The sequence below is a fragment of the Panthera pardus genome, unplaced genomic scaffold, assembly GCF_024362965.1.
Source record: "Panthera pardus isolate Hobbes unplaced genomic scaffold, ASM2436296v1 HiC_scaffold_12, whole genome shotgun sequence".
Lineage (NCBI taxonomy): Eukaryota > Metazoa > Chordata > Mammalia > Carnivora > Felidae > Panthera > Panthera pardus.
In genome coordinates, this window is record NW_026526677.1 from 27,966,395 (window position 1) to 27,980,961 (window position 14,567).

The 14,567-nt window shown below is 42.2% G+C and overlaps 1 protein-coding gene across 2 annotated transcripts in view; it reads right to left on the reverse strand.

Annotated features, from left to right (window-relative positions):
• KIAA1549L (KIAA1549 like) overlaps positions 1 to 14,567 on the reverse strand; it is a 267,579-nt gene that overhangs the window by 219,940 nt on the left and 33,072 nt on the right. The gene's annotated exons all lie outside the window — the stretch shown is intronic.

The following is a 14,567-nucleotide window of genomic DNA, read 5'->3' on the forward strand; positions in this document are numbered from 1 at the left end:
TGCAGTTCGTGGGTTCAAGCCCCACTGCTGTCAGTACGGAGCCTGCTTCAGATTCTGTATCTCCCTCTTTCTCTGCCCCTTCCCTGCTCATGCTCTCTCTCTCAAAAATGAAAAAACAGGGCACCTGAGTGGCTCAGTTGGTAAGTGTCTGACTTCGACACAGGTCAGTTTGAGCCCCTCAAATGTCACGTCGGGCTCTGTGCTGAGAGCTCAGAGCCTGGAACCTGCTTCAGAGTCTGTGTCTCCCTCTCTCTCTGCCCTCCCCCACTCATGCTCTGTCTCTCTCAAAAATAAAGCATTAAAAAATTTTTAATGAAAAAATAAACTTTAATTTTGAAAAAAAGAAAAGAAAAAGTGCTCTCAGATTAATTAATTCATCTTAGGCTCTCAAAAATTCCTTGCGATAATTTGGAGTACATAAGTAACATCCCTACCTTTAAAAATGAACCAAATGAGACATAAAGAGGTCAAGATTTGATACCTGGATGGGGACTCAAAGTCAGGATTTCATTCATTCATTCATTCATTCATTCATTCATTCAACAAGCACTGACACCCAGCCTGCTTTCTACTCTAAGTGCCTGGGATATAGAGATACTAGAGACCTAGGGTCTCTGGGCTAGAGGACTTTAGGATTTCCCCATACCCTTCTAACAGAGAGTCCAGGCAGGCAGCCATTTCCCAAAGCCCATCTCCTGCCCACTCCCCATCCTGAGTCCCACATACATCCAGGATTCTGCAGAAACAGGTGGGCTCTCGGTGGTTCCTGGGGAGCCTTGTGCATTTAAAGCCTGAATGAAGATCATCATTTTCCTGGTTGAATCTCTTCTATTTGCCTTCTCATCAGTATCCAGAGCAGGGTATGTATTTCCACACGCAATAAATGACTCCAGAAAAGGAGTGGTGTCAACTTCACCCACAGAAAAATAAATCACATTTATATCATTCGACTAATATTTATTGAACACTTACTATCAGCCAGGTACATGAGGGACCAATACGATGAATATAAGACAGTCTCAGCCATTCAAGAGCCTATGATCAACAGGGGCTATGATCACATACTTAACAGCATTAGGGGCGATGTTATTTTGTGTAACATACGATTGACTTTTTAACACTTAAAACTTTGAGAAGTCATAAGCTTTTCTTATTCTTTTTCTTGTTTCTCATGGCAACGTCCACTGACCTACACCTCACAATAAGCCACATGTTGCCGTATATTATAAATTCAACTCAGAAAAGAGGAGAGGGCTTGGGGAGGGATGAAAGGGCTTCTTAGAATTGATTGAAATATAAGGACTGACATCTCATTTTAAAGAACTTATTTTAAAAGAAAAGCACAGTCTAGGGATCACATGCAGCTGGGGGGAATCAAGGAAGTCTCAAGGAGGATGTAGCTTCTGAGGAAGACCTGGAAGAACAGGAGAATCCTGTGAGTAGATGTGGGAGGGCACTCCCAGTGCAGCAGTGGCCCAAGCAAAGTGACAAAGGGTCAAGAAAAGGGCAAAACACACCCTAGCTACTAAGAATGTAATCCTTTAGGAAGGAGCACACATGTGCGTCTAAGAGTTGCCCTGGGATGCTTATGAATCGTCCTGTGTCCCACTACTAGGGATTCTGACTCAGACGATCAAGAGAGTGGACTCTGGGAATCTGTAGGTATGGGTGGATTGTGGACAATACTATGAGAATCAGTTGTAAGGAGGTATGGGTGAGAGACAGAACACAGACTTCATGGGGCAGGGATCACACAGACAAGTGCCACGTGATTGCCACAATCAGAATTACACCTGTCAAAGTGAAGTCACCAGACCAGCAGTAGCATCACCCGGGAACTTGTTAGAAACACAAATTCTTGGGGCGCCTGGGTGGCTCAGTTGGTTAAGCTCCTGAGTCTTGGTTTCAGCCCAGGTCATCTCACAGTTTGTGAGTTCTAACTGCGAGCAGGGCTCCACCCTTAGGATTCTCTCTCTCCCTCTCTCTCTGCCCCTCCCTGCCTCTCGAAAGAAAGAAAGAAAGAAAGAAAGAAAGAAAGAAAGAAAGAAAGAAAGAAAGAAAGAAAGAAAGAAAGATTTTTTTAATTAAAAAAAAAAAGAAATACAAATTCTCAGACCCTATCCCAAAATCTACTAAATCGGCAACTCTGGGGTGGGATCCAACAGTGTTTTAACAAGCCCTCTGGTGATTCTGATGCCTGCTCGAGCTGGAAAGCACCACTCTGAGTTCACCCTGGCAATGGTGTGTTATGGCCAAAATTGCATTAAAATTCCCACTAACTGCAGTCCTGGCTAAACTCAAATTATTGTTGTTATTCCGTCTTTTCTTCCCTAAAACGGGGGGGGGGGGGGGGGGGCTGCAAACCAGCATGGTTTGAACAACTTACTAATCTGCTTTATAAGTCATTAATAATTTAATGCTTGACCAAGGGACTGCAAAAGTATTAAAATGAGAGTGCTTAGTCAGCACTTCCTAAACTTTCAGGTGCATACGAATCACCTGGAGATCTTGTCCAGGTAAAGATTATGAATCCATAAGACTGACTTAGGGCCTAGGCTTCTGCATTTCAAACAAGCTCCCTGGAGATGCTGTTGCTACCAGCCCACAGCCCATACTTGGAGTGGCAAGAAATTACCTAATTCTACAAGTCTAAAAGCCCCTGTAGCAGGACACCATCTCCCCACCAGCTGGGCTTTCCTCTCTGACCTGCCCCACCCCCACCCCATGATATGCTCCAGCGGCCCCTCTGCCCACTCTCCCCACACACTCCCTGTGCCTTCTTTCCCTTTTCTCCTCATCAGCCACTGCATGGAAACTTCCACTGGTACAGCCCCCTGCCTGAGAAGAGGGGCTTTCTGGGCCCACATGCCAGCGGAGGGAGTTAATGCGCTGCCCCAAGCACCTCCACCTTCCTCCAGAGAGACTCTGGCAAGAGGAAGGATCTGGCTCATTTGTTTGCAGAGCTAAGTATGCATTATTTAAAACACTAACTGTCAGCTTTAGCTTCATCTGAGGCTGTAAATCAACTGTCATTCCTCAGGGCCAGAGGGTCTCTTGTCACCCTCCCATGAGCTCCATCAGTGGAGAATAGTCAAAATCCCAGCTGGGACCACCGCATTAACTCAGTTAAAAAAAAAATGTGATGCAGGCAGACACACATCCCTAACAAGTGTAAGTGCAGTTTCATCCTGCTGGATACACTGCGTCAGTCGCCTGTCCCACACGCTCATCAAGTATTCTGTGGTTATGAAACGTTTATGCTAACAAAACTGCAGAGTTGCAGCTCAGGACGTCACTGTAAATATTTATTAACCACGGCCATCAAGACAACAGCTTCTCTTACTTCAAGGTCCATTTTCTGGTTTGACCCACCAGGTGGTTCAATCCCTACTCTCTCGGTCCCTCTCTTAAAAAAAAAAAAAAAGTACTTCTTATATAAAACTGTTTTGTGAAAATCCACACGACCTCTTTAGAACAGCTCCACCAAAATTAATAAAAGGTTTCTGATATACAAACCAGGACAATAACATTTGAGCTCGATGAGTGGGGAGTAGCTTTGTGGATGCTCTTTCTGTGCATAAGATCATAAAATGATGATTTAATCACTGGGGAATATTTATCACAAATAGTGTCAGATGATGTACTGTAAAATTTATGCATCTAAAAGCTCGAGTGTACAATATAAAGAGATTGCTCAGATGTTTTGGACTTATTGGCCCAGCTCCACTGTTTATTACATGGAGGCTTAATACTATAATAGGCTCTCTTTGAAGACTTCCTGTTGAAAAAAAAAAAAAAGAAAGCCATTCAACAAATTATATTTACTGTGTACACTCAACAAAGGAGAAAAAAATAGCACCATCCCGATGACTCTCTAATGAAGGACAGGGAAAAAGTCTGAGGAATCATAAATCTGGCTATAAGGAAAGATGAGGGAAAATACACCAAGAATAGAAACACTTTGTGCCTTCAAAATGGATTCAAGAACCACCAACATATCCGTAGTATAAGCAGAAACCATCAAATACAAAGACTGGCTAATAAAAATTTCAAGGTATGATTATAATTAGATAGCTATCCACAACTCCATTACTCAGTTCTCATAAAGCTTGCCACTCAGCACTGAAGCAATAATAACTTTTTTTTTTTTTTGGCTGGCCATTTTTATTCTAGGCTGAAAGGAAAATGTAGGAGAAAACCATAAAGAGATGCATGGAGAGCTTCTGGAATGGAAGGTAAGACCTGACTTCTAGTCTGAGACTCTCAGAGAGTCTACAATATCAGCTAAGTGGGGGCACCTCACCAGAAACCCAGTGTTTCCATATCACATTCTGTTTGTGGTTACCTTCCTAGACCTCCCTGCACTGCTGGCCCCACCACCCGGCGGCTCTAGTAAGGGCTGCTTTTACTTTAGAAAAATACAAAATCTCCACCTGACTCCTCTAATTGTCTGGTGCGTATTCACAATGTTCCTGGACCTGTACACAGCAGAGTCCCAGGCACCAATTAAAATTTTCAAAAGGAGAAAGATGTGTCTACCTTCTTCTCTAGCATCTCTATTCCCAGTGACCAGAGCACAAGCCAGGCCACTGGGATGAATTCAGTACCTCCAAAGGAATGAATGAAAGTTCCCACAAACTTTTTCCACAAGCATATAAAGCCATAACAAAGGGACACCTGGGTGGCTCAGTTGGTTGAGCATCTGACTTCGGCTCAGGTCATGATCTCGAGGTTCATGAGTTTGAGCCCCACACTGGGCTCACTGCTGTCAGCCAGTCCGCACAGAGCCTGCTTCAGATCTTCTGTCCCCCTCTCTCTGTCCCTCCCCCACTTGCGCTCTTCCCCCACCCCCCCCCACCAAAAAAAAAAAAAAAAAATTAAAGCCTTAACCAAACAAAACTCTCAGTAAGATCATGGGGCTCTGTCTGTTCAATTATTCAACAAATATTTCTTGAAAGCCTGTTTTGGATGCTAGGACATACCAGCACACAAAACAGTCCCTGCCTTCATGGAACTGATACTCTAGTTGGGAAAGCAGATAACAAGCTAATGATACCTATGTCAGGTAATGAATGCTACCAAAAAAGTAAGCCAGGATAAGAGCTCCCCAGAGCATCCCAGTAGGGTGGTTACAGGAGAAGATCTTTGGTGAACAGTAAAGTAGAAATCTGAGGAGGTGAGAAATGTAGTCATGAGATGATACAGGGAAAAGCACACCAGGCAGAGGGAACAGCAAGTGCAAAGTCCCTGCAAGGGGGCCAGATGCAGAGACCAGAGATAAAAGGTAGAGGAAATGGCTGGAGGTGTGGGGAAGATAATGTACCGCAATGTTCTTAAACCTGGAACTTATAACCCACTTGTGAGTCACAACCACCATTTTAAGTCAAAACCACCATTTTAAAAAATGGTCAAAACCACCATTTTAAAAAGTCAAAACCACCATTTTAAAAAATGAAACAGGGGTTCGTGGGGTGGCTCAGTCGGTCAAGCGTCTGACTTTGGCACAGGTCATGATCTCACGGTTTGTGGGTTCGAGCCCCACATCAGACTCTGTGCTGACAGCTCGGAGCCTGGAGCCTGCTTCCAATTCTGTCTCCCTCTCTCTCTGGCCTCCCCTGCTCGTGCTCTGTCTCTCTCCGTCTCAAACAAACAAACATTAAAAAAAATTAATAAATTAATTAATTAATGAAATAGAACAGGGGCGCCTGGATGGCTCAGGTGGTTAAGCATTCGACTCATGATTTCAGCTCAGGTCATGATCTTACGGTTCACGGTATGAAGCCCCGTAACTGGCTCTGCACCGACACTGTGGAGCCTGCCTGGGATTCTCTCTCCCTCTCTCCCTCTGTGTCCCTCCCCCGGTCTCTCTCAAAAATAAATAAACTTTTAAAAAAACACTTTGAGGGGCGCCTGGGTGGCGCAGTCGGTTAAGCGTCCGACTTCAGCCAGGTCACGATCTCGCGGTCCGTGAGTTCGAGCCCCGCGTCAGGCTCTGGGCTGATGGCTCGGAGCCTGGAGCCTGTTTCCGATTCTGTGTCTCCCTCTCTCTCTGCCCCTCCCCTGTTCATGCTCTGTCTCTCTCTGTCCCAAAAATAAATAAAAAAATGTTGAAAAAAAAAAATTTTAAAAAAACACTTTGATATGAACATAGATTTTTTTTTACACAATTGTGCTTACATATTCACTAAATAGTTTCATGCTACAAAAATTCTCCTGAGGTGAGGTGCTGAAAAATCTCATATTTCAACTGCTAAATGAATAATAAAAACAACATTATTGCTGGTCTTCAAAGCTGTCAATCCCGAGCTTACAACTACACTCCTTTTAAAAAATAATAATAGGTGGGGCGCCTCGGTGGCTCAGTCAGTTAAGTGACCAACTCCTGATTTCGGCTCAGGTCGTGATCTCACGGTTGGTGAAATGGAGCCCTGCGTCAGACTCTGTGCTGACAGCGTGCAGCCCCCTTGGGATTCTCTGTCTCTCCCTTTCTCTGCCTCTCTACCCCCCATAATAAATACATACATACATACATACATACATACATACATACATACATACATACATAAAAATGTTAAAAAACGAAACAGAACAGAATGAAATAGAAATTACCACTGTGCACTGTCTATAGTAAGTCTAAATACCATTTGGTGAAATTCGGGTGATGAGGGAGGGGGGCTTCCTCGGTCACATATGGTGCATCTGTGCTGCAGTACAATATAAAATGTGCTTCTCACAGTGAATTACAATAAAAACAAAATGAACACAGGGCTTTATAAATCTGTGCCGTCCAACTAGCCACATGTGGCTATTTAAATTTAAATTAACCAAAATTAATGAAAATTTAAAATTCAGTTCCTCAGTCACACTAGCCACATTTCAAGTGTTCAATAGCCACATGTGGCTGGTGGCTACTGCATTAAACAGAGCAGATATAAAACATTTCCATTAGAATGCTGAAAGTTCTCTTGGAAAGCAGTTATACAGATTGTTCTGTCTCTGAGTCTGTGACCCTCTAATGTCACCTGATAGAATTACAAGTGTGTCTAGGATGATCAGATGAATGAGTTTTCTGAATAAAAGGCTCTGAATTTATATTGTCTCGTAATACAGCTGGCATCCAGCTGGAGATAAAACCAAAATATGCTGAAAATCACCCTGACGCCGAGCAGCCATATGCATGGGCTGGTGAGAGTCAGTCTGCCTCGATTTCCTTCTCCATAAAGTAACTATTAATAAATAATCACCCATTATTTGTTTCGAATTATAAGGATTTCCTAGGGGAAAAAACTACAAAATTTATAGAGTCCCAAAGTAGAACACTTCAGACATGGGCAGCTGACCAACTGTGGTACAACAGTGTGATTTTTAAAAATCCATTTCCTGGCCCTGAGCAAGGGCTGAAACCAAATCCAGTGAGGCATAATACTGCCACATGTGACCCTAATGATTATCAACCAGGATTCTCATCAGAAGTCCCGCAGCCCGAGAAGCAGTGATATCTCACATGGAGAGTTTTCAAGGCACCTAACTCAGGGGTGGTCGCCCTACCACAGGATAGGTCCTCATCCCGTGGTATCTGGGGCTGGCTGCTGCTTGAAGGGGGTCTTTTACACGGTTGGGAATCATCGGTGTTTACAGCTCCTTCACTTTGCCCCTCTCTCCTGGCAATAATGTGAAGAAAGATGCCTATGGATGTGAGGGTCCCATCTCAGGCTCTGACTTCTGTGTAGCTTAGAAAGGAAATGAATGAGCCAGCATGAGCAATGTGGGCCAGGGAGTGACGACAGGGACTTGGCTGTTCCACTGGGCACCCCAAACAGATGCTGCTCCCTCTTAGAACAAGAAGGAGCAATGTTTACCTTGGATTCACACCTTCCATTGCAGCAGGACCTTGGTCCCCTTCCAGCTGCAGCCTGGAAAGTGTACCTGCCTTCTGGGTCCAGATGTAGGCATGCGAAGAAGGACCCCAAATGGGCATGTTACCCAAGGATAGTACATCCATACATTCAGAAGCCAAATTCAGAACAGGTAATCTGACTCCTAAGACTGATAATAGGATGGAGTACATATTTGAAATTGAAACTGCCTGAAAATCCATAATAGACACCACTTTGTGCAACCCAGATGCATATTGTGCAATCCAGCATCTTCACACAGGTGCCTAGAACACCATGTGCACTTGATAAATGTTTTCGAATGAGTAAATGATTGAATATGAAATGTATAATGCCCTACATTAACCTAAAATGGCTACAATTTCATCTGTCTTTCTGAAGCAGGAAGCAGGGAAAAGTAGACTTGCTTTGCCTAATATTTCACCAGTCTTATCAATAATGCACTGAGGAAAGAAACCATAAAGGAAAAGATTCATTGATTTGGCTATATTAAATGTCAGGTGTCAAAAAACACCATAAAAATTAAAAGGAAAATGATAAACTGGGAGGAAAATACCTGCACAACATATGATAAAATATAATATGATGACTCTATAAAGGGGTCTTCAAATCAATTGGAAAAATATACAGTGGCTTAATAGAGAAATGGGTGAAGTGGTGCGCCTGGGTGGCTCAGTCGGTTAAGCGTCCGACTTCAGCTCAGGTCACGATCTCACAGTCCGTGAGTTCGAGCCCCACATCGGGCTCTGGGCTGACGGCTCAGAGCCTGGAGCCTGCTTCCGATTCTGTGTCTCCCTCTCTCTCTGCCCCTCCCCCATTCATGCTCTGTCTCTCTCTGTCTCAAAAAAAAAATAAATAAACGTTAAAAAAAAAAAAGAAAAATGGGTGAAGAATATGAATAGAATCTTTAACACACACATACAACACACACACAGCTGACAGACACATAAAAAACACAAAGTTCAACCTCTCTGTGCTAATCAAAAAAACGCACATTAAAACAACAATATGATCTATGATACCATTTTCAACTATCAAATTGGCAAAAGTCTTCCGTTGTTTTCCTTCTTAGTGACAACACCCAATACTGGCAAGGTTGTGGAGAAATCAGCTCCCTCCCGCACTTCATACATTCATATAGAAGACAATTTGATAGCATGTGCTAAAAGCCATAAAAATGTGCATCCCTTTTGATCCAGGAACTCCATTCCAGGAATTTATTCTAAGGAAATAATCAGAGATGTAATCAATGATTTATGTGAAAGACATTCATCAGATGTTTATGGCAGGGGAAACCATAAATGGCCTATAAATCCATCAGGAGAAGGTTGTTAAGTGAACTATATTACAAGCCTATGATAGAAACTATCCATCATTTTTAAGAAGTTCTTTACAATATCACAACAGCCAAAAGTTGGAAGCAACGCAAATGTCCACTGACTGATGAATGGGTCAAGAAAATGTGTTATATACATACAATGGAATATTACTCAGCCTTTAAAAGGAAGGAAATCCTTTCACATGCTACAACATGGATGAGCCCTGAGGATACTCTAAGTGAAATTAGCCCATCACAAAAATACAAGTACTACAGGCCACTTATGTGAAGTATCGAAAGTAGTCAAATTCATAGGAACAGAAAGTAGAATAATGCTTATCAGGGGCTGGCAGGAGGGAGAAATCAGGAGGTGTTGCTTCATGAGTATTGAATTTCAAATTTGCAAAATGGGAAAGTTCTGGAGAACTGTTTGAGAAAAGTGTGAATATATTTAACACTACTAAACTGTACGCCTAGAAAATGGTTAAGAAGGTAAATTGTGTGTTCTTTATCACAATTTTTTTAAATGTTTATTTATTTATTTTTGAGGGAGACAGAGAGAGAGAGAGAGAGAGAGAGCACAAGTGGGGGAGGGAGGAGAGAGAGAGGGAGACACAGAATCTGAACACACTCCAGGCTCTGAGCTGTCAGCACAGAACCTGACATGGGGCTTGAACTCACAAACCTTGAGATCATGACTTGAGCCAAAGTCGGACACTTAACTGACCGAGCCACTTAACTGACCGAGCTCCCTTTATCAAAATGTTTTTTAAGTTCTTTTACGAGACTATCTAGTCATACATGGTTATTCATTTCATGAATTACCACACCATGGAATATACTTCAAGCTAAATCCATACTGCATTTAGCTTAATTTTTGTGTGATTTCGAAGGCACTTAAGAATGTTGCAGAAACTCATTTATAATGATATTTCCAAAACTACTGACCGCAATATTAACAGATTTCTAAACTTATGTACTCATTGAGAGTGGCAGTTAATAAAAATGCTAGTTAGCAGATTTTCTGAATTAAGAAATTATAATGTCACCAATGTTTTGTCAATGGCTAGTTCAGGATTTTCAGGGAATTTCAAATATTCTGTAACCATAAACATCCAGCTCCTGGAGACTGAAAGTCCTACATGTGTCACACACAAATCCTTTGTCAGACTCCTGCTCTGATTTACTTTTCGTAAATGTGAACACCTCAAGTAGAGGCACTGGACGTACTTCCATATTCTCACCCTCTCCAACAAGACAGCTCTGCAAAGCTACGTGCAGTGTCCAGATATCTGCGTGGCACACAAGTCCACACCAGTTCATGTAGACCTCTTAGACATTACATTTCTCATTATAATTGTCATCTTCATTGTCTCCCCAGTGCCTAAAACAGTGTTAATAAAGATAAAATACACCTTATACAATAAGTAAGTGAAGACAATGACACAGGTTGTACTATAATATAAAAAGAGCATGGGGCGCCTGGGTGGATCCGTCGGTTAAGCACCTGACTTCAGCTCAGGTCATGATCTCACAGTTCGTGGGTTTGAGCCCCGCGTCCAGCTCTGTGCTGATAGCTCAGAGCCTGGAACCTGCTTCGGATTCTGTGTCTCCCTCTCTCTCTGCTCCTGTCCCATTCTCTCTCTGTCTCTCTCTGTCTCTCAAAAATAAATAAACATTGAAAAAACAATTTAATTTTTTTTTAAATGTTTATCTTTATTTTTGAGACAGAGAGAGATAGCATGAGCTGGGGAGAGGCAGTGAGAGAGAGGGAGACACAGAACCTGAAGCAGGCTCCACGCTCTGAGCTGTCAACACAGAGCCCAACACGGGGCTCGAACTCGTTAACTGAGAGATCATGGCCTGAGCTGAAGTCAGACGCTCAACTGATTGAGCCACCCAGGCGCCCCAAAAAAACAAGTTAATAAAAAAAAGACCAAAGTCATCAGAACTTTTAGATACAATTGACCCTTGAACAACAGGGGTTTGAACTGCACAGGTTCACTTATACATGGAATTTTTACAACCCAGGACTATAAATGCATTTTCTCTTCCTTGTGACTTTCTTAACATTCTCTTTTCTCTAGCATATTCTATTTTAAGAATAGAATATATAATAACATACCAAATATGTGATAATCAACTATTTATGTCATTGGTAAGGCTTCCAGCCAACAGTAGGTTGCTAGTAATTAAGTTTTAGGGGAGTCAAGATATCTGCAGATTTTTGAATGCACAGGGATCAGCATCCCTAACCCTTGCCCCCTGGTTGTTCAAGGGTCAAGTGTATTTACATATTTTGCTAAGTGATAACATCACAATCCTAACTCAGCACTGTTAAGAGAAAACATCTTCTCCTAGAATTAATTATTCTAAATCCACGTCCAACAAAAGTCATGTTCCATGGACCACTCACTCTGTAGAATGGTAATAGGTATTTTTTATAAACGGATTCCATGTTCAAATAAATTGGGGAAACTCTGGGGTAAATAAAGTAAAACTGGGTTCTTTGCCTCCAAACTTTACTCATTACTATACACACTATGTACTTTAGTACTAATATTAGAGCAATGCAGTTCCCAGAAACACCATTTCTTGCCCCAATGTAGAACCTAGCCACTTTCCCTGCATAGTGCAGCCCACACAGTCTTATTTATAGCAAGTCTGTAAGGGTGTTGGTAATTCAGGGAATGCCTATATTAGCAAGATTTAGCCAATATACTTAGTCTGCAAAGCAGGCCTCAAAAACAATACGTGTAATTCTTTTTAAATTTGGATATATAACAGGAGTTATTCATATAATAACCCAAGAAGACAAGTTTCCAATAGCCACTGGACATAATGTTGGGTAAACATATAGACTTTTCTTCCTGGGTAGTTCATATAAAATATTCATGTAAGGAATAGAACACTAACTGATTTAAACATCATCATTTTTATCGGCTATAACACAGGCTTAGAAACCTTTAACTCAAATGGAAATTAAACGCTTTGCATTTAAGATGTTTCCTACTCTGACCTTTAAACATTAAAATAACTAGAAGCGCCACAAAGCAGAAATGATAATGTTTCACTTACATGGTGTTACATTTCAGACCTGTAGTTGTAAGTAAAAAGAGGTTTCACCTTCAAGGTCAGAAAGGACAAGACGTCCCGTGTGTAGCTAGAATAAAAAGCATGGCTGGACCACGAGAACCCTCTTCTCCACAAAAGAGGCAAGAGATGGCCCAAATGGAGGATGCCCTGCATGCTTGACATCCAGCAACTCTAAGTCTCTGACCTGATTTCTCAATAGTCCTCCGTGACTCTGTCTGTGCTGGGGAACGCAAATGAGTTTTCCTCATACAAATGGACTGTTCCTGAAAATATGAATACATGGAATGTCATGGAGAGCACTAGAAGAGCTCACTCCTTAAAAAGAAAACTAAGAGAGCTCCCTCCATAATAAGAAAACTATAACAAACACTCCCTTGTCATTTAAAATGTTACTAGCACTTGTGTCCCTCCCATCAGAATTTTACAAATCAGAAAAACAAAAATTAAGTGTAAGTAAAAAATGAAAATAAAACAAAGTAAACAAGGCTAGGTATAATGAACCAGGAGTTTCCAGTTTTTAACTTTGCCAAATAAAGGTGTCTAAACATTGAAACAAAATGACAACCACCACCACAAAATTCCTACCATGCACTAGCAGAGAGATTCACCACCCTGGCTGCACAACAGAGTCACCTGGAGAGCACCAAACCCACACCAGTGCCTGGTCTGTCCCAGGATTCAGATTCAGTTATCCGAGGGGCAGCCAGGACCCTATAGTTTCTAAAAGCTCCCCAAGTGGCTCTAATGTGCAGCTACAGTTGAGAAGCGTCATCATCTCATAACAGAAAAGGCATTTTGAAACCAAAAAAAGGAAGAGTATAATCTCAAATTACAGGATGACTATTAAAAATAAATAAAATTAAACGTACAAAATACATTGCATTTCTCATTTCGCCTCTAACAACCTAAGCTAAAGAACCTGTGGGCCAGCAGTTGAAGATATCTGGTCTACACTAACAGACCGCCCTTGCCCACCTGTCACTCCACGTGTAACCCCTTAACAATGTGGCTTATGTCCTCTCCGCTCCACCAAAGTGACTGACCCTTGCAAAGCTCAAGAAGGAATCTTGTGTAGCCAAATCCATTCACCTCTCTTCATTTCTCCTAATTCCATATCTTTGCAGCACTTTCCAGAAGTACTAGTCCCGCCTCCCTGAAACTGTCTTCCTCCTGGCCTGCAACACAATTCACTACACCCCAAACACATCTTGCAAATCCTTGCTTCTGGTTTTGCTGATACTGCTTCCTTTTCCTGGAACTCCCTTCTGCCTTCTCCACAGACCCAAATCCTGTATCTTCTCCAAGGACAAGTCAAATGCTTCTACCCATCCCCTACGCCCATCTGTATTCTGTGAGTGGGTCCACAGAGAACCTGGTAGAATTTAAAATGCAGTATTAATTTCAAAGGGGGAGATGAGGTCATAAACTGAAAAGCCAACCTCAAGGTCAAAAGCCATGAAGACTGAAAACCTTGGAAAGCAGAACACAAGATGGATCAAGGCAGGTATTTCAGATCCCAGGCGGTTAACATGGTCCATTATAGTAAGAAACCCATAACAAAAACTAGATACTATCTCCAACCAGCTTGTGATAACAGTTGCCATTTTCTGGAGTCACTTCCTAGGCACTGCCTAGCAACATGAAATTCATCATCTCACTTAACCCTCGTAACTCCACAAAGAATATTACTGTCCCCATCTACAAATGTGGTGTATACATATCAGCCATACCGTTAAGAGACTTGCCCAAAAGCACCCTGCTAGTAAATGGCTGGGCTGGGGTGTGAGCCTACCCCTTTGCAGACCCAAACCTTGTGAAAATCTCTCCTCTGCAAAGCACTGCCTCCTATCATGGTAACTTCTCTAAGCCTTAGTTGCCTTTTCCAAAAAGAAATGAGGGGGGTTGGTCTTCACGATTCCCATGGCCCATGCTCCACATCTAATATACACAGTTCTGTGAAATGGGGAGGGCAGGAGCCCAGACACAGCAGAGGGCCATGAACAAAGAGAAATAAAAGACAGAAAGGCAGCGATAATAGAGGTGAATGAGAAAAAAACAAAATGGCCTTTGTGGCCCTCACCAGCTCAGACTCCCCTGGGTTTGTTCTTGGCTGTTTTAAGGGTTTATTTTTCCTACTCTGAAATGGGTGAAAGGTAACTCTATACGGTATTGAGCTTTCCTGCCAAATCGCATGCCAAAATGCCCTGAGGACTTACAGAAAACCACTATGGAAATAAAAGTACCAGGAAGAAAAAAAA